At 42.6% G+C, this 21,616-nt stretch overlaps 1 protein-coding gene across 1 annotated transcript in view; it reads right to left on the bottom strand.

Moving 5' to 3' along the window:
* LPO (lactoperoxidase) overlaps positions 1 to 7,069 on the bottom strand; it is a 30,909-nt gene extending 23,840 nt beyond the window's left edge. Inside the window, exons 1-2 of the mRNA XM_054585470.1 lie at positions 7,004 to 7,069; positions 4,999 to 5,334 (exon numbers count right to left, since the gene is read on the bottom strand). The gene's annotated coding sequence lies outside the window, so the exon portion shown is untranslated. The remainder of the gene's footprint in view (positions 1 to 4,998; positions 5,335 to 7,003) is intronic.
* Positions 7,070 to 21,616: the final 14,547 nt, after the last annotated feature.

The raw sequence follows: 21,616 nt of genomic DNA, 5'->3' as shown, positions 1-21,616 counted from the left end.
CCCCCCCGTACATATACATATACATACACACACACCCATATATATACACACACTTAATTGTGGTAGAACCACATAGTATAAAATTTATTATCATAACAATTTTTAACGATATGGTAGAGTGGTAGAGTAGTAGACATCACATTGTCATACAACAGATCTCTAGAATTATTTCATCTTGCAAACCTGATATTCTATATAGACTAAGCACCAACTTCCCACTTCCCCCTCTTCCCAGCCTCTGGCAACCATCATATCATTGTTTTTTTAAAGAGGTTTGGCGGGTACACATGTATTTATTATACTATTCCTTCAATGATTAATGTACTTCATAATAAAAACAAAAAATAAAACATTAGTCTATGAAAAGAAGGCATCATATGAGATAGACCAAAGAAGAAAAATATCATAGCCAAAGAAAGACAAGGGAGTTGAGAAAACTGAACAGGAAAAAAACCTTAGATACTCATTTCTTCTCTCTTGTCTTTGGAACAGGTTTCATACTTCCCTTATTGGGCAGTTGTGTGTGGGGGTGGGTGTGGGGGTGGGTACCTCAGGGCCAAAACTGAATTATTTTCCATTTGTTAGTCAATTTTCCTGGTGGGTGTGAAGACAAGATGTGAGGCAGAAAGCAGAGCCAGGCAAATATGAGGTCAGGACACTAGAAAAGGGTGAGCGAAAGATCCTCGAGGGCCAGCACCCACACCCAGAACCATGCAGGGCAGAGGGTAGAAGAAATGGAGCTTCAGAGTGAGAGTCCAACAAGAGACTCATCCAACAAGATGTTTGGATGTTCACCTACATTCTTACCATAATGCTCAGTGCAGAAACCATTTTTCCAATCTGTCTAATTGGTGACAAGGCTTGGTACCTTCCCTGGGACATGAAGCACTACCTAGACGCAAAGCCACAACCTCTGCCTCTCAAATGCCAGGCTGGTCCATATTCCCCTGCCTCTATTCATGCTCTTTGCTATGCAGTGCCCTCTCTGCCTGATAAAAAACACTTTATAACGATGCTTATTCTTCAAAACCCAAGCCAGACTTCCAGTGAAGATGGTGGCAGAGGCAGACATGACTTGCCCCTTCACAAAACCACATCAAAATTACAACTAAAATATAGAACAGTCATCACTCAGAGCCATCAGAAATCTAGATGAAGAGAAGTCTGATAACTATGGAATTAACAAAACCACATCCATCCAGACTGGTAGAAGGGACGTAGACATGGAATGGGCTGGTCCTACACTCATGTGGTGGATGAAAATTTGGGAGGGATATCTTGGGAATGAGGAGTACCAGTCTCATACTAGGCCCCCCTGCCCACGGTTCCAGTGCCAAGAAAATAAGTCCCCACAACTTCTGGCTGCAAAAACCAGCAGGGATTGAGTTGATGGAAGAAACTTCTGGAGCCCCAAGCAGTTCCTCTTAAAGAACCCACACATGGACTCACCTACTCAGACTCACTGCCTCTAAGCTCCATACCAGAGTAGCAGCTTGAAAGGCACCAATGGCACACAGGGAGAAACTGAAGTGTCTGACATCAAGGCAAGCAGAAGCCATTGCCTCTTTTCTAATCCTCACTCCCAACAGAGCTGGCAAGCTGGTGCCATATCTGAGAGTCTATAAATCTGACTAATGGTGTTTGACCTGCATTGGAGATCCCCAGAGACTCCAGCCCACCCAGCTTATGGGCCCATCCAAGCTGCTCTTCCATGTGAATGGCTGGTCTTGGCTCATGCTTCACAACTTCCTAAATCCCCTCAAACAAGCAACTGCTGGCCTCAGTGGGCCCCAGGCCTGGCACTAGCAGTAGCCAGCCTAGACTCATAGCTTGGCTTCACCTGGGACTCTCTCCAAGCCCAGCACAAGCAGCAGCCATCTCAATTGCTTTATAGCTCATGCAGGGTGTCCCTGGGCAAAACACAAGTGGGAGCTGACTTTGGCCTGCACCACCCAGGAAACCCCAGGGCCCACGTACCCAGTGGACAGCTATAGACTATATTGGACCACCACCACCTTGCTCCTGCACAGCTGATCCTCCACAGAGGGTGGAGGTCAGTGGTCAGTGGTCACAGCCAATCTATACAACTGACTGGCCTGGGTATATCCCTCCTATTGATCTGCCAACAGCAACTAAGGCTCAAGTACAAGAGGAGGGTATACTCAGCCCACACAGAGGGCACACCTCGAGTACCCAGCTTGGGTGATAGGGGAGGCTGTGCTGCCAAACCCTAAAGGACACCTACTACATTAGGCTACATTACAAAGCCACAGAGTCAAAGCAGCTCTACCTAATACATAGGTACAAACACATAGAGGCTGCCAAAGTGAGGTGACAAAGAAACATGGCCCAAATGAAAGAACAGATCAAAATTCCAGAAAAAGAGCTAAATGAAGTGGAGATAAGCAATCTATCAGAGACAGAGTTCAAAACACTGTTTATAAGGATACTCAAGGCACTTAGTGAGGATCTCAGCAGCATAAAAAAGATCCAGTCAGAAACGAAGGATACACTAATTGAAATAACAATTTACAGGGAAACAAACATCGAGTGATGAAGCTGAAAATCAAATCAATGGTTTGGAACATAAGGAAGCAAAAAACAACCAATCAGAGTGACAAGAAGAAAAAAGAATAAAAAAAGAAATGAGGATAGTATAAGGAGCCTCTGGGACAACTTCAATAAGTCCAACACTCGCATCATAGGGGTGCCAGAAGAAGAGAAAGAGCAAGAAACTGGAAATCTATTTGAAAAAAAATAATGAAAGAAAACTTCCCTAATTTGGTGAAGGAAATAGACTAGTAAGCACAGAGGGTCCCATACAAGATGGGCACAAAGATGCCCACTCCAAGACACATCATAATTAAAATGCCAAAGCTTAAAGATAAAGAGAGAATCTTAAAAGCAGCAAGATTAAAGAAATTAATTATCTACGAGAGAGTTCCCATAAGACTGTCAGCTGATTTCTCAAAAGACACTTTGCAGACTAGAGAAGATTAGCAAGAAATATTCAAAGTCATGAAAGGCAGGGACCTACAGCCAAGATCGCTCTCCCAGAAAAGATATCATTTAGAATCAAAGGGCAGGTAAAGAGCTTCCCAGACAAGAAGAAACTAAAGGAGTTCATCATCACCAAACCATTATTATATGAAATAGTAAAGGGACTTATTTAAGAAAAAGAAGATCAAAATGATGAACAGCAAAATGGAAAAATACAAATCTATCAACAATTGAATCTAAAAAACAAACTAAGCAAACAAGAGGAACAGAGACAGAATCATGGATATGGAGAGTGTTTTGTTGGTTGCCAGATGGGCAGGTAGTCTGAGGGAATGGGAGAATTTGTAAGGGGATTAAGAAGTCCAAATAGGTAATTACAGAATAGCCATGGGGATGTAAAGTACAGTATAGGAAATGGAGTAGTCAAAGAACTTATATGCATGACTTATGGACATAAATAATGGTAGGGGGATTGCTTGAGGGAGTGGGGGTACTGGGTAGAGGGGAGCAAAGGGGGAAGAATCAGGACAAATGTATTATCACAATCAATAGAATATAATTTAAAAAACTGAATAACTTAAAAACAAAAACAAAAACCCAAGCCAAATGCCACTTTCTCTGTGAAGTGTACCAGACTTCTCCAGGCAAATTTAGGTCACTTATTTTTCTCACAGTGCTTTACTCAGATCTCATGTCACTGTTTGCACTTCTGTCTCCCCTATCAACTCAAGAGATATGTCTTGTTTATTTTTGTTTTTCCAGCACCCAACCCGAGTGTCAGTACTTAATAGGTGTTGGGTACATGCTGAATGAATGAAACTCCTAGAGTAGGAAAGTTCAGCATCTGGACAGTGGAAGAGGGTAGTGTTTGTCCCTTAGTAGGCTTTTCATACCTTGACATGCCTACTAATCACCTGCAGACCATGTTAAAAGCAGATTCTGACTCAGGGGGTCATAAAAGGGGCCCGAGAGTTTGTACTGCCAACAATTCCCAGGTGATACCAATGCTGCTGGTCTATAGACCACACTCTCTGAGAACCAAGGCTTCCAGAATCTGGCTCTCAGACTTGCTGAGAAATCACTAAGGAAGCTGCAGAAAGGCCTAAGAAAGGAAAGGATAAGTGGGATTCTTTTTTATGAAGGACAAGAGCTCTGTTGAGGGAAGTGAGTAAACCAGTAGGAAAACCAACAAACACCTCAACACTCCCAGACGCTCTATTTGATCTTTTGAGCAGCTCTAGGATTAGGAGGAGAATGGAGTGAAAGTAGCCATCTACAACAGAAAAAATCCTTTATCTCAGCCACAGGGTTTGGGACACCCAATCACATTAAAAACAAAACAAAACAAAACAAACAAACAAACAAAAAAATCCAATTCAACCACTTGATTCTCCCTGAAATGAAACTCATCTAATATTGTTGCAATTCATACACTCTATTGAGAGCCAGCTGCCCGTAGGGCATTGAAGACGCCTGGGACTAGACATTCAAGGCTAACTAGGTGTCCAGATCCGCTGTAGATAGCAGACACAAGGTGCTGGAAACAAGATGAAGAAGATCTGATGGCTCTGGCTTGAAAAACCCTTGAAAACACTGCAAAATTTTCATATATCACACCAGCCTCAAGAACGCTACATAGAGCATCATTCTGTTACTATCCCCCCTTCCCCCAACTTTCTGTGTGTCCGGAACACGTGATATCTCTTAGGGTTCACTTTCTAAACAGAGTGGGTGAGAGGTTTATGATACCTTAAAGCCTCAAGAGTTTATGATTCTGTGACTCAGTTTTCAGACTCAGAAAAGCCTTCTTGCCCCACAGTGGATTCTGTCACATTCTCCTTACACCAAACAGGGATGACCTCCCAGAGTGGCTGCCAAATCTGGCACCAGAAAATGCCCAAGTGCAAATTCAGTACTGAGCTTTCTGAGAAGGGACTTTAGGAAATTTCATCACCAACTTTGCAGAAAGCAGGAGAGATTGAAGTTAATGAGTCTTACCTGCCAAATTGCCAAATGCCTTGGTCTCCTGCAGCAGCCAGGGGAATTGATCTACTTGGAGGAACTGGTCTTTTACAACTTCTACAAGAATTTATTTCTGAGAAAGACCCAGAAGAAATGACTTTGAGAAGCTGATTGGCTTGGAGGAGAGGCTCAGTTTCAACAGGAAACACCCCGTGACTCTGGGCAGATGCATGAGGAAACTACAGGATGGCAGGGACTGGTCGATATAATATCACTGACTCTGGATGAAGCAGATCCTCTTCTTATCCTTTTCCAGGTTAAATACGTGGTCATGATGCAATTATGGAAGGTAAAACTCCAAGCAGGCTGTCCCTGGTAAGCCCCTAATGGAATCTGAATCACTCTTCAATTAGAAACAAATAAAATTTCTCTTTTCCCCATTTATTTATTCACTGCCATGCAATCCCTTCCTTACCTTTCACCCAATCTATTGTGGAAGACAATAGATTTTAATCTTTTGGATTTAAAGTGATTTAAAAAATTGGGACAACTGTAATTGAACATCAATTAAAAAAATTATGAGACATTTACACAATGGAAAACTACTCAGCTTTTAAAAAAAAAAAAAGGAGAAAATTTTACCCTAAAAAAAGTAATGAAGTGATTTAAAAATATTGACCTTTTTTTTTTTGTCACATTCAAAATACTGCTACTTTTTGGCCACAAGAGAAGGGGTCTGGACTTGACCTCAGGGCAGTGGGTCAATTAAGCCTCTGCCTCTGTCACTGTGTGGCTCCGGGCAAGTCACTTCACCTTCTGGTGCCTCCTATTCTTGCAAAATTGATGGTCAGTTTAGACAATTTTTAGGGTTCTATGACTTCATGCCTTCCATAGGGTGGCCCATTAAAAAAACACCAGTATCCAGGAGCTTATTGATTTAAGGCACAAGAATAATGTTATATAATAGTCCTACCTCAATGACTTTGAAATTTCAAGTTCATTAGATCCATACAGAGAGGAAACAAAAAAGGCATGAGAAAACAAAATTTCATGAAAATGTATTTTATAGACAGGCAATTTAAAACATAAGCCTCTTTATGAAATTATACTTTCGGTTGAAAATCTCAGGGGGGGCTGTTAGAAATTCATCAACTAAAAACCAAATTCCTGGGTTTACCTTCTGAAAAGTGGTATGTCCCTTCTCTCTGGCTAATGGAATGTAGTTAAAAGCTGCTTCTCTTCTGATGAGTTCAGGCAAATAAGCTGGGCCTTTCAGAAGAAGGCAGCTGGCCAAGAAAGGCTCTTCTTGTTTTCTTCGAAAGATATTTCCACCTCTCAGCCAAGCTTTGTTTTTCTTTGACCATCCCCTAAACTTAGGAGCATGCTCCTCGAGTCTCTCCTTTCTGGGTTAACGAATCTGCATCTATATATGGATCTTGACCTAGTTAGTTCTGAATGATTTCAAGATGGAACTTCATTCTGGAAGACCCTATGGGATAGCACTTTGCTCTGTGCTGGTCTGACTGTCTTTGGGTCTTGACTGTGTTATGATAAGATGTGATATGTCCTAGGTTTAACTTTTTTATAATTGGCAAGGATGTGTATGAAACATCCCTGAACCAGATCAGTATGGCCCTCCCTTTGTTCTTGGCATAAAATGTCCCTGGAGGCAGTCACAGTGGACATGTAATTGTCCTATGGCTAATTTGTATTTTCAGAACTCTGCTGACATGTGATGACATGTATTCATGGACTTACCTCAATCTAGCTAAATATGTTTAGCACAGTTAGATGTCTCCCCATTAGGAAAAGGTAAATTGGTCTGAGAAATGGAGACTGGAAGACAGAAAGTCCAGTAAAAAGCTAAAAAAGCCAATAGCTTCTCATATAACAGCACAGAGATTTCAAGAAATTTTAGTGAAAACAGCAGCAGCAGTAGCAGGAAGTAGCCAATGAAGATAAAGTCCATCCCTGGCACATGGCAATACATGCACACATACTCATTCAATTCCCAGGAATTCAGTTTATAAATGAGGCTGACCTTGGACATAGTCGGCTCTCCTCTGTCCCATTCCAGAAATAGAATTCTGAATGCTGCACATGAAACCTTAGGCTGATAAATGGGGCACTCACCGCCAGTGACAAAGGGATTGCTCTGTTTGTGGGAGGTGATCACAGCTCTCATACTGAGCCATGGCCTGCCAGCCATCCCCACCACTTCAGGTGTCATCTTTCTTGGAAACCTAGCCAGTCCCTTCCTCAGCTTTCTCCTTGACATCCCACGTCCCACTGACTTGGCTTTTGTTCACAGCTTGACAGGTTATTTTTTTCTTTCCTGGCTAAAGTACATTTCCTCTTGTTGGTTTCCAAGAGCACCAAACAAATAGACTTCTTATCCCTACCATGCCTCCACATGCCAATGTTTGCCCTCTCTGGAACTCATCCATTTGTTCTATCCTGGAGAAGGGAGGAACCCAGTCCCCTGGCATGAGCCATCCAGGCCTCTGGATGGGGTGTAGAGATGACAAAGTTTCTCTGAACGGTGTCCCTGGGCAACACAGGCCCTGGGGAAGGATGGGAACAATGACAGGCAGCCCCCTTCAGAGTGAGGAGGGATTTGTGGAAGAGAAAAGTGTCTGGGATGGTTTGTGTGTCTCCATCAGCAGTCAGGAAAAGGCTCTGTTGTCTTCTCTAGGTATTTTCTAGCGGGAGGAGTCTTCGGCTGTTTGGCAGCTTCTGAGACTGGCAAAACATCAGGGTTCTGAGAGACAAACCTAGTATCAATGAGTCTTTTCAATTAGCCACAGAGCATTGGGAACTGAAGGTCTAGGTCTTGTTCCTGGGCTCCCAGTAACTAACCCCCCGCCTTCCCCCGTGGAGTGAGCAGGGTGTTGTCCCTTCCTTCTCTTCATTAATCAAAAATACTTTTTTTCCCCCAGTCATGTCCATTCTCTTATCTCCCGTTAGTGTTCTGTCTTGTTTTCCTTTCTTTTATCTTCCTCTTAGATATTCACTGAACACTTACTATCTCTGTGCTTCCTTTTTTTTTTACCTTTTCTTACTCCCAATCCTCCTTCTTCCCAATTAGTTTACAAAAGAGGAAATTTGATACATTTGCTACAAATGAGAAAAGTATCAGATCTGTTCCCTGTCTTGTCAGAGATAGAGCTGGGAGAGGTGACAGACCTCAGAGCTCAGCCAAGGTAATCTGACCCAAAGGAAATCCAGTAGTGGTCAGAGTCGAGATGGGAGATAAGCCAACTACCATATAAATCCTTCGCAAATAAACTCAGGATTTTAAACAAAAGCCAATCCTGAATTATTATTGTTATTACATGAGGAGCCTGATGAGACATGTTTTGTGGTAAATCCACAGAGAAAATATCACTCCAATAAAGTGTCCTCTCCTGCACAAGCAAGCACATATGTGCACACACAGATAAAACACCAAGCAATAAGTGGAAATGCAAGGAGGGCTGGATTAGGGTTCAGAAAGCCAGATTCTAGTCTGAGCTTGCTACTCACTGGCCGGTGACCGTGAGGAAGTCACTCTTCATTTGCAGACCACAGCTTTCTTATCTGTGAAGATAAGTAGGTCCACTAAATAATCACAGGGTTCCCTTAGGCTCTGCTGTTTAGGATTATGCTGTGAATCATCAGACCTAGTAGGTCTAAGCACCACTCTGTGCCTGCCCTATTGTACAGTCTTATACAAGTCACACATCCTCAGGTTCTCTTTATACTCAAAGGAAATCAGAATCCTAAGTCATTCACTTTTAGGACCAGCTGGGACGGGGTTGTCTTTAGTTCTGAAGGACAACCAAAATAAAAGAATAAGAGGAATCTCATTGAGAGAGGGGAAGAAACAGTCTGCTGGAAATGTGATTATTCTCTCAGTCACTCTAGTTAGAGAGCAGGGAGTCATTCTGGGTGCTTCCACTCTTTTTTTTTCTCTCTTTTTATTCCTTCCTCCTATCTTACATCACAATGTCCAATTCCTATTAGTTTGTCCTTCATAAATCGTGTACATCTGTCACTTCTTTGCCTTCCCCCCATTTTTGTTCTGCCTTCAACCATCTCGGTTTGGCTCCAATGCCACACCCTTCTCATTGGCCTCCCTGCTACCACCCATCTCCACCTCATCCCTCATCTACACTAAAGTTTTCACCACCAAGCTCCCCACTATCTACAAGACAAAGTCTCAAGTTTTAGCCAAGGTTTTATCCTGCCTCTCCTCCTAAATCTTCCGTCACACGTCACTCCTCTACCCAAGCTCTTCATTCCAGCCCATCTAACGTGCTCTTTCCCCCCCACAGTGCTCTGTGCATTTCCCTGTACCATTCCCCATACCTGTCTCATTTTCTCTCTTCTTGTTCAAGTCCAATATTTAACTCAAGCCATTGCTTCTCCATGAAGCCTTTTTTAAAATCTGCCAAGCCCCAAAAAACATTGTACATTGATTCTCTTTTCCTCTCCTTTGCTTTTCCTATTTATCTCTTACGCACCTTTCCTGTTGCCCAAATTAGATCGCAATTACAAGGAGCTCTAAATTATATTGGGCAATAAATAATATTTAGTTTAACAAAGATGATGACACTGGTATAAAAATCACCTGGCTTAATTTAGTCATTCAAATCCAGGTTCTTAATTGTCCGTTCTAAAGCTGTTTCTGGAAACCATTTCCTAGCCTGACTAAACTACTGTGTTTAAAGTGTAGGTAGAAGGTATAGTTTCTGGGTTATTCTCTTATCTCTTCCATTTCCCCCAACTTCGAGCTCCCTTGTCCATCCTCTGCTGCACAGAAACAGAGGCAGCCAAGAGATTATGAAGAACATCTGAACCCTGGCTAGTGTGGCTCAGTTGGTTGGAGCATCTTCCCATAAAGCAAAATGTTGGGCGTTCAATTACCAGTTGGGGCACAGGTCTAGTTTGTGGGTTTGGTCCCTGGTCAGGGTGTGTACCAGGAGCAACCAATCAATATTCCTCTCTCACATCAATGTTTCTCAACCCCCTCCCTCCCTTCCCCTTTCTCTAAAATCATAACTGTGTCCTTGGGTAAAGATTTAAAATAAATAAATAAAAGAACGTCTGAGTCTTGGTCCTTTTACAGTTGGGAGCAACTGCAGCTTGAGCCCCCTTTTGAACCTAAGGTGGACCTTCAACACCTACTTACCAAATGGCTGAAGAATCCTTCAGAAACATCCCTGAGGAGGCACCCCATGCCCCTGCTGAATACCCCAATGCTAATGGGTGGTGCCCATTGGGTGCCAGGATGCGTGCCCCCGGGCCTTAGTGTAAATGGCTCAGTTCTTACTGCTTCTCCCTAGGATTCCACCCAGATGATTTGGGGGTGTGAGAATAACATGGCGAATTATTGTGGTAGAGGCTGGAACAGGGTGAGGTATAATCTGTGGTAACAGAATCCTTTCCACTTGGGTGGGAACCTGGGGAGGGCCACGTGGTTATTTGCCTGTCCCTCTTCTCACAGTGCTATGAAGGGGACTAGTGGGCTGGGCAGAGGAGTGAAAAAATCCTTACGATCCTGCTTTTGTGTTCTTCTCTTAAGAAATACAGACTTTTCAAGATGCTGTAGAATGTCCTTCTGCAAACAACCGGGAGTAGACAATGCATCGCCTCTCACATACCTCTAGTAGGGGTACCGGGTACCTCTGGCCAGATACCCCTGAAGGGGACTACAATTTCGTTGATAGCTCACATTTTAAAAAATACAGGTTTTATTTCAGAAATCTTAGATTTACAGAATTATAGGAAAAATACTACAGAGTTCCCATATCCCCACACCCAATTTCCACTATTATTATCATTATCATCTTATGTCATTATGGTGCATTTGTCACAAACAATGAACCAACATTGTTACGTTATTTTCAACTAAATTTTCGAGATCTCACATTTTAACTAAAAAAGTCTTCTTTCTGTGTCTTACTCCAAATCGTATGTGTGTTTGTTTTTAATAAAAATTTTAAATTTACTTCACAGCAGGCCGAAAGGGACGCCCGAGGAAAGTGAGCCACCTGAGCCTGGGCGGGGTGTCTGTCCTGTGGGCTCCTCCCGCTCCCGGGGAGGTGAGCTCAGAGCAGGCTCCGGAGGTCTCGCAGGGTCCTGGCAGCCCTGTCCGGAGGAGCTGCAAGCCCAGGCAGCCACTCAGAGCCTCAGCTTCCTCCTCTGGCAGATGGGAACTGCAGCACCAGCTTGCACCACAGGCTGCTCTGAGGGCCCGAGGCGGGGAGAGCGTGGTTCACACGGGAGAGACGGCCATGACCGGGATGAGCCCTCTGTCAGGGCCCACGAACAGCTCCTTCAACAGCAGCTTGTTCTTAAGACTTTGCCTTTGGGCTCCTCTGAAGCTCTAGTTAAATGCTGAGGAGGGTTGGAAACTGAAACCAAGAAAGAAAACTGCTTAAATCTCATGTCCTCATTGCCACATTGCATTCCACAGACTTGAAGGGGTGGGGAGTGGGGCGAGAAATGGAAAGTTTCTTTATTTTGGGTTCTGTTGCTGGACTTCCTGTCTGTCCTGGTCACTGTAGGATACTGACCCCCCGCCCCACCAAGCAAGCAAGGGCTGCTTGCTGCCTGATGAGGACAAAGTGAGAGGGGGTGGGGACCAAGGAGACTACCCAAGGAGCCTGCTCTAGTTTTTCTACTTAGGGGCGGGAGGAGGATATAGATGTGAAAAAACACCATCTCCAGCCTGAGGACACCCACTGCCCAAACAGTTCTGCTCTTGAATTGAGCACCTCGGGCTAGCCACCCCCACTTCTCAGAAGGCCCTGTGGTGATGCTCAGGTGGTGACGCCTGTCTCCCCGGAAACCCTAGTGGGTTTCCTAACCTTACACCTCAAAACCAGCCGGCACTGCTGAGAGTAACCCAGGTTTTCTCTTTTCCCTTCTGGCTGCAGACTTTAGGAAGCCCACCTTAATATAAATACGTGGGCCCTCTGAGTCCCTGGCCTCACTGTTAGCTTCCCTGGTCAAACCCTGGGATTTTCTCTCGAACCCAAGCCCAGGGCCCAGGGCACTGGTATGCCTGATCATTTAATTCAGTGCAGTACAATTCAGATACTTATCTATTGAGCCATTGTTTGGGTTATCCAAGGATACAAAGATAAATTGAGTCTGGTTCTTCCTCTTGATGCTCACTGGTTAGTGGAGAAAGAAAGACATATAAAAAGATAAATGTTTATTTATTGATAAATAAGACATATAAAAGATAATTGTTTACCATGTGCCGGCACAGAAGCTCTGGGGATTTCTTCGGACTCAAGACAGACATGATTTTTGCCTTCATGGAGTTGGCGTTGACAATATATTTTTTAAATTTTTAAAAAGATCTTATTTATTTATTTTTAGAGAGAAGAGAAGGAAGGGAGAAAGAGAGGGAGAGAAACTGCAAGGTGAGAGAGAAACATTTGTCCATTGCCTCTCATACACACCCTGACTGGGGACCAAACCCACAGCCCAGGCAGGAGCCCTGACTAGGAACTGGTGACCTTTTGCTTTGTGGGATAATGCCTAGCCAACTGAGCCACACCGGGCAAGGCAACAAATATTTTTTTTAAACCACACTTCTAACTGTATAACTGCAGACTGTAAGAATGCCAGGAAGCAGGGTACATATGACCTGAGGTCATAAAGCAGAGGGCTAAGACAGTCAAGGGTGGAGGAGTCTGCCCTGAGCAAGGGCTGTTTGAGGTGAGTATGAAGGACAGGGGGCTCAAGCAGGGGTGTGGAGGAAGGAAGGAAGAGTATCAGGCAGAAGGGACACGCTGTACTTACGCTGATATAGAACAAACACCCTGTGTGTTGGTACAACACTGGCGGGACACCTGACCCAGAGGGATGAGAGTGTGGTCAGGCTGCCCAGAGTTAGCCTACCTAGACACCTCCCTATTTTCATCTCCCTGGCCTGTGTCCACCTGCGAGGACATTTGTCAGGGCATATCTTCCAGGCTTTCCCTAATGCTTGCTTCTTTCCAGGCCACCATCTGTGGCCCCTCATGGTCCTCACTGGATTGTATATCCTACCAATTCAACAAGCTCTTGTCCTGACCCCAGAACGGTGTGGAAGCCCAGCCATTCCCCCCAGCCCCACGTTCCAGGACCCGGCTGCTGCCCATCTCCGTGAGTCTTTCCATGTGTGTCTGTACCAGAAGGGAGGCTGCTGCTGCTGGGCAGGTAGGAAAACAGGAATCGCTCAAATCAGTCTGTGATTCTGCATCTGGAGCAAGAGATTGTGGCTCCAACAAACTCAGTCTGGGCCATTCCTGTTGGTGGGATATTTTCAATGTGTCACACAACCCTGGGTTTTCTTGTTATTTTTGTCTTTTGAAAAATGCTCCAAGAAACCTAATATGGAGTTTCCTCTTTTTGATGGCGTTCAATCAATCATTAACTGAGCTGTTTGAGAGCACAATGGAAGTCTGCACTCCCAAAGGGTGGAAAATGCCAACTTCTCAGGAAAGGGAGTGAAAGTAGTCTAGGACTAAATCTAGGAGTTTTTTTGACCCTGTGCTATTTACAGTGTAAACACTGTAATACGGCCAACCTGACCTTGCTCCATTCTGATTTATATTGGCCAGATTTGTGGGAAAAGGAAGCTAAGAGTTTAAAATAAATTTAGCAAGCCTCTGATTCGGTGGTTCCCAAAAATTGCATCTGAATCAGTGGAAAGCTTGTTAAAAATACAGCTGTCTGGGCCCTGCTCCTCAGCTACAGAATTCAAATCTCTGGCATTAGAGAATCTAAATATATCTCTTGGATGAGTCTCACATGGAGGCAGGTTTGGAAACTACTTGAACTTTCTACCCTCTGTAGGATTCCCCCACAACATCCTTTCTACTTCAAGTGTGGCCCAAGGAATTGCAGCACTGGAATCTTCTAAAAGCTGTTTAAAAATATGCAATCCCAGGCCCCATCTCAGACCTACCAAATCAGAATCAGTATTTTCACAAGATCCCCAGGTAATACCTATTCATGTTAAAGTTGGAGAAGCATCACTCCACTTGTCTTTAATGGATGGTCACCAAGTCACTGCCCTAAACTCCTCTGTTGGGGAACTCATTATTTTACATGGCAAGCTGCTTCTTTGCTGCGTGGCCTTCATTATTGAGTAGCTCTTTCTGATAGGAGCTCACTTACCCTATCACATGTATTTTCTATAAACAAGGGCACACTCAAAAAGTTGACCAAGATAGACGTAATGACTTTACCACATTTCAGCCCCCTTTTTTTAAACTGCAGTTCACGGGCAGGGAGAACCTCCGTTCACAGAAATGTATTGTCTTCTTTCTCTGTTTTCACTCAGGCCAGTGGGGGCCAATCATATCTCTTTCTTGTCGAGCCTTACCAACCGCTTTAAGAAGATGCTCACACAGTGCGACATCCTGAATTTCCCCCTCCATCCTCCTAATGCAACAGCCTGCAAGGCACATGAACCTCCTTCCAGGTCATATCAGTTTAACTCCTTGCTATCCGAAGTGTGGTCCCTGCATTGGCATCACCTGGGCGCTTTTTAGAAATGCAGAATTTCAGTGCCCACCCTACATCCACTGAACTGGAATCTATTTAAATCGGGTCCCCAGGTGACTTTCTGCACATTAAACCTCAAGAGGTAAATAAAATACTATTTTTACAACCACCTAAAAAAGATTTCTAACTTTTTAGCCCAGCATCAAGCCCTCCGTCTTCAGTTCAGACAGTTCCGTCAAGTTTGAGATCTGTTCGTTGCAACATTCCTACGTACTGGCACTAAATTCTGCATGACTTAGCACATATTTGTTGGGTTCAAGTTACCAAAAACCCAATTCAAAGTAGCTTAACTTAAATAAGGAAATTTTCAAGCTGGAGGCTGGACACACAAATGGTCATTATACTATTTATTTTATATATTTGTAGGTGTTGGAATATTTTTAATTGTAGTAAAATACATTCAACATAAAATTCACCATCTTAATTATTGTTAAATGCTCAATTCAGTATTATTTAGTATTTTCACATTATTGTGCAACCAATCTCTGTTCCACATTTTTTGATCACCAGAAATATTTTTAAAAGAAAACTTTAACAAGAAGTCTAGAGATAGGGCAGACATCAGGATTGACTTAATACAGTGGTTCTGGCTTTTTTTTTTTTTTTTAAACCCTGCAGTTCTCCTGGCTTTGCCTTCTCCAAATTTACTTTGGAGGCAAGATGGCACACAACTGCGTTCATAGGAAAGCAGAGAATTTCAGAGAAGAGAAGGAATAGTTTTCTCAGAAATCCTGGCAAGGCTTTTCTCACACCTCACTGGCCTGAATTGGATCACGTGCCTGTTCCCTAACTGGCAAAGAGGTTTTAAGCCTCACCAGATTATTGCCTTGGAAAAGTCACTTTGGTTTCAGCATGGGGAAGAATTGGATGGGGACAAGACTGCAGAGACAGAGGTCAGGTAGGAACCTGCCGAAATCATCCAGGTAAGAACACAGGGTAACCTGGAACAAGGTAGTAGTAATCAGTGGTCCTAGAGATAGAGAGCTGGGAGGAGATTCCACAGATGTTGATGCAATTGATAGCCTAAATGAGACTTTAACTCTATTTCCTTCTATTGAAAGAATAAAAATACTTTTCCATCATCCCTCCTTCAAGAGAGCAATTAAAGCTTTGTGTCCTGGAGGGCTGGATTTTCCCTGCTTCCTGGGAAATTAATAAGCTTTCGTTTTAAACAATAAGCAAATAAACAATAAATGAACCAACCACCACTGCTGTCAACAACGCCACAACTGGCAAACAAACCTAGCTCATTAAGGTTTAGGAAGATCCACTGAGGTGCTGGAGGCAGGACAGAAAGTAGAGAGAAGAGTAGTCGGATTGCCGAAGCCTGAGAGGGTAGAGGAATTGCTGGTTACTTCGGAGACACAGGGAACTTCAGCTCCTGTGCAGCATTCCTAGCTGGAGCAGGACCTCCCTGGGACTGTGGCCTCGAGGGACCAAATCAGCCATGAGGAAGATGGATACAAAGAGGGGACAGCAGCTCCCTCCGCTGCGAGCTTGAACCATGACATTCCCAGCAGTGACCACGATGGATGGAAGCCCTTTTCCAGGGCACGGAGAAGGGATTCTACTCTGAGTCTAGAGAGTGAGAAGGGCTTCCAATAGTGACTGACTCTGGATGTCTCATCAGCTTTGTTGAATGGAAGTCAGATTTAATTAAACAATATATATTATAATTGTTCATTATATGAGTATAATTATATGCATTGGTTATTTTCTCTCCTGAAATGCTCTTTCTCTAGATATCTACCTGGCTTCCTCTGCTATCATCTTCAAGTATTTGCTTAACTATATCACAGTCTCACTGAGTGTTTTCCTGATTTCCCTTGTTAAAAATTTCAAACTCTTCTCCTATCAATCTTATCGTCCTTCCTTGCTTTCTTTTTATTCATGGAACTGAACACCATGTATGTACTCTGTTTTACTTTTTAAAAATTTTACTTATTTATTTTCAGAGAGAGAGAGAGAGAGATTGATTTGTTGTTCCACTTATTTATGCACTCACTGGTTGATCCTTACACGTGCCCTGACTCAGGATTGAACCTGCAACCTTAGTGAATGGGGGCAACACTCTAACCAACCGAATTACCCAGCCAGGGTTGTTGTACTTTTTTGTTTTTTTACTCTCTATTGACTCTCCCTGCCATAATGTAAATTCCATGAGGTCAGAGATTATATATCCCCAGGGTTTACTACAGTACCCCTTCATACATAGAAGACCAGCAATAAATATTCATTAAATGGATGAATGAAATGATTTAATAAATTGTGTAACAAACACATAACTATCAACTCTTAGGGGCTCAGACAGAATTGCTGAGAATCCTTACTCAAAATAATTTGGATTACCACCTAATTTTAATCCCAATAGCTAAAGCCAAATGATTGTTTTGAGACAATAGGCAAAAACTTGGCTCAAAAATTTGTGTAGATTAATATAGACTTTCAAAAGGTCATTGCTGGTTAGGAAAATTCAGTGAACTTAATATGAGACTAAACATGAAAAATCCTACAGTTGGCAAAAAATTTTGTCACTAGGATTTATTGGGGAGATTAATTTCTCTGTATTTCCAGAATAATATCAACCGGAGGGGATGGAGGTGGGGGATAATGGTGGAAAGAAGGGGAAGGGACTAGTCAATGAACAATGGACATGGACAACAGTGTGGGGGTTGACATGGGCCGGGGGGTGCTGGGCAGAGGAGAATAAAGGGGAAAAACTGGGACAACTGTAAAAGAATAAAAATGTAAGAAAAAAGAAAGGGGGGAGCATAGAAGGTGAATTTTAAAGTCCTTGTACTTCTAAAAATTGGAATGTCTTCTTGGAGGGGGTGAGGCCATAGAAGCCAATGTCATCAGAGTTCTACTATTTAGAACACTCCTCCTCTTGCCCCATGTTGCTGAAGACCTGGGCTAACCTGCTGGGACACACTGTAGGGAAAATGGAGTTTCTCAAGATAAAAGCATTCACTTATCAGAAGCTGAATATGTTTCTTGGGAAAAGGCAATTGAAATCTGATGTTGATGTACAAATAACTGCTCTAGAGGTGGAGTTTCTAGGTACTGTTGACCTATTTTTTTTCCTTTTACTGACTCTAATAATATCAGTTCGGTAATATCCTTGTGGTCCCACCTGTTCTATGTGTTTGGCACCCTGCCTGGAAGGAGCTGGGAAAAGGTAGGTATGCTCACTTTCATCGTTCCCTGAGTAAGTTGGTCTGGGTTTAGCCCACTTCCATACTAATGTTTCCTAGGATCACCTTTACAAAACATACCTGTAGCAGGTGTTGTTGGTGCCCTGATCAGGTCCTCCTGACCAACTGCCGTGCATGGTGACCATTAACAGCTCATACCTGCACCCATCTCAGGATTCCCTTTGGCTGGGAGCTCCCTAACCTAGAAATGCCTAGCAGATTCCTTATGCTTCTTTCAGGTAATCAATCAATGCTTGATTGTTTCATAATGGAGAATGGTATTTAGAAACCAAAGTCTGGACACTGGGAGTACTCATTTCTATTGGGGAGTGACTGTTTCTAGACTGTCTCAGTGGATACAGCCAAGAACTATGTGTGTGGATACCAGCGTGTGCATATATACATACATAACCATATATATCTCTGATCCTGTCTTTATATATACAGAGTGGGGCAAATGTATGTTTAGTTGTGAGTATGTGAAACACCTTTTATTATTGTGTTGTTGTTTATTAATTATTGTATTATTTTCCATACAACTTATTCCCTACTTTGTATATTTAAACACCCATGAGTTTTTACTCCTTACTTCCCTACTTTGTATATTTAAACACCCATGAATTTTTACTCCTTACTCCCACTATGACTCCCACCCATGAGTTTTTACTCCTTACTCCCACTATATTTAAACACCCATGAGTTTTTACTCCTTACTCCCACTATGGTCCGTTCTTGCCTTTACCCCTTTCCTTATTTGTAAGTTCTTTCTCAGATAGTGAAAAATACGGCTCTTGTTATCTACAATATATTTACTTATTTTTTCAGCCTTAGTATACACATAAGTAGTTTCAGAACTGCTAATTGATACCTCTCTGAGAAACAAATTTACCAACTAGAGTACAGCATTTGTGGATAATGCTTTTTATCTTCAGCCTTCAGTTTCCAGTCAAAGCACTGCTTTCCAAAGTTATTTAGGGTGGCTCCTTTCTTTCTCACTCCTTCAGTGTGGTTATGTAAATCATTTGAAACACAGTTTGGTTCCTTTGTCATAGTCCATATTCCATTTTAGGTACCTCTAACAACTTGGTAAGTAGTTTACAATTTACATACAGTGGAATTCACTCATCATGGCACACAGTTTTATAGGTTTTAATAAATGCAATGAGTTCTGTACCACCATCACCACAATTCCATATAGAACAGTTCCATTATCCCCCAAATTACTCACACTGCCCCTTTATAGTTAACCCCTCTTCCCAAAATCAACCCCAGGCAACCACTAATCTGTGTTCCCTCTCTATAGTTTTTCTTTTTTCTAGAATGTCATATAAATGAAACCACACAGCATATAGCCTTTTGTGTCCAGGTTCTTTCACTTAGCATAATAATTTTGGGGATTCATCCATATGTTTTATGTATCAGTAATTACTTTGTTTTTTATTGTGGAGTAGTATTCCATTTTAAAGATATTATACAATTTGTTCAAACATTTACATGTTGGAAGACAGCTACGCTGTTTCCCATTTTTACTATTGTGAATAAAGTTGTTACGAACATTCACATATAGGTCTTTGTGTGGGTATTATGTTGTTGTTGTTTTTGAGTAAATAATTAGGAGTGGGATTGCCAGATCATATGGTAGATAAATGTTTCACTTTGTGATGTTCCTCCTCTTTTTCTTCTGCTTTTCTAAAGTCTAGTAGTTAGGAGAACCTAAGTAAACTGCGAAGTGCCTGCTGGGGAGGGAAAAGGAAGAGTGGTAGGCTGTTCTAATGTGGCTCAGATGGGGATGGTTACAGAAAAAAAAAGTCAGGGGAGGGGGAGGGGATGGGAATGATTAAATATAAGGAGGCACCACGGTTCAAAGGAGAGCCCATGGGTTTGGGTCTGAACATCTGGACTTACATCCAAAGCCCTATGCTTCCGAGTCATAAGAGTGTGAGAAATTTAATTAATGTGCTAACTTATAAATATGTGAAATGTAGGCAATAATATTTACCTTTCGTGGTGATTTGTATGAGTATTTTCTAAGCCAAAAAATTTCTTCAGATTGTGGTGTTAATTTAGGGAGAACACAATAAATGTCAGCTCTGAACCGTCCTGGTTGGGGATGGGGGAAGAAGGGTTGCTAGTGTTGGTACCATGGATTTTGCTCTTTGTGCTATGTAGTCCAAACTTTTGACTTTTAACAAGATAGTATATAAGTGTAGTGGGGATCAGGCCATTCTTGATAGCAGGGTACAAACTCCTTCAAGAATCTGATAAAAGCTATAAACTCCTTCCAGAAAATGTTCCCCATAGAATTTTAGGAAAGAGTTTATAGATTCCTTGAATGCTACTCACGGGCCCCAGTTTTAAGAATGCTGATTTCTAGATACCAATAAACAAAAACATAAAAATCTAGTTTACCTGTATAGAAATAATTCAATTATGGTTACTTATACAAATAACTTATATTTCCATACCATGTGGTACAGGTATGTTTTACTTATAATTATATCAGGTTAACTTTGCAATAAATTTGATTTGGTTATAAAACTAAACTGTTGATGCAGTCTCCATATTTATCATTTGTTGTTCATTTGGCACAGAGCTGTCTATTCACAACTTTAAAAAGAAAAATGTGAGAGAATGTTTCTTAAGAGTTAGTATTCTGCCTCCATGGTTTTGTTTGTTAAAATAATTATTTCCCAGGCTGCAAACTTTGTGCTCTTATGGAATACACTGGTAGGAGAGAGGCTGTGAGGCAGAGTGCATGGTGTTCAGGTTTCAAAAGACAGACCTGGACTAGAATCACAGCTCTGTCACCACTTACTGGAGTTCTAATTTAGCAAGCTCTTTAAGCTCTGGCCTTCACTAATTTTAACAATTAAATAGAATAACAAGGCAACTAAAGGGATTTCTATGAAGATTAGGGACAATGTAAACAAGACACTCAGGCAGTATTAGATGTTAAATAATGGTGCTACTATTATGGTGAGTCCTTTGTGTTACACAACAGCAGCTATGCTGCCCAGGGCTCCCAATGAAATACAATCAATCTGGCATAAGAATACTGATTTCAGAGGACAATTGCTTACTCTGTGGGGGGCGGGGGGGAGTAGCAAATGTCAAAGGCTGATGACTGTTGGCACTTTGGGATGCCAGGTGCCAGACAAAAGGTTATGACGTGTCTTGCCTTTGATAGTCCATTGAAGCATGACTTCTGAATGGCACTTTGTTAGCTTTTCAGGAGGTCGGTTCAGTATCTAAGGTCTTAATAATCCGGAACTAACACATGTAAGGGAGAAAACAGAACAATAACATGTTTCCCTTCCTTACTGCTAGCTTCCTTGTTTTTTCATTCTCTGGCTTAGTGAATACAATAACTAATTAATCTTCTGGCAGGTCTCTTTTTTTTTTCTTCTTCTTCTTCTTCCAAGAATATATTTTCATGTTTGTATAAGCGCCATCACCTTCTCTGACTCTCTTGGGTAGAACAGAAACATTCTGTAAGTCCACCGATTTTCAGGCTAAAGTACCGAGCATTCCGTGGAAGTCAGGGTGGTGTAGTGGCAAAAACCAGTGGTGAGGAATCAGGGAATCTGGGTCTGCTCTGCATCACCAAGTCTGAATCTATATGAAAAGGGCCAATGGCTCTGCCTGAGTTTCCTCACTTGTAAAGTGCATAAGTCGGCCTTGAGTGTGCGTGAGCTTTGTTCGCACTTGTAATAAGCGGTGATCCCGCGAGACCCCAGCACCAGGAAGCCTACGCGCTCGGCCTAGGCCTGGGCTGTACGCGAGAGGCAGGCGTGGTGCCGCCATGGAAGCTGACGATTGCGCGCTCAGCTCCTCGCATCCCTGGCCTCCAGAACCCAGCGTCTCCGTTGCCAGGGGAACTGGGAGCAGCGCGCTTTCCGGCGCAGTCG

This window comes from Pteronotus mesoamericanus, unplaced genomic scaffold (genome assembly GCF_021234165.1).
Source record: "Pteronotus mesoamericanus isolate MK-2021 breed Mesoamerican mustached bat unplaced genomic scaffold, CSHL_Meso_final contig_84, whole genome shotgun sequence".
Classification (NCBI taxonomy): domain Eukaryota; kingdom Metazoa; phylum Chordata; class Mammalia; order Chiroptera; family Mormoopidae; genus Pteronotus; species Pteronotus mesoamericanus.
This window is presented reverse-complemented; position numbering and strand designations above follow the sequence as displayed.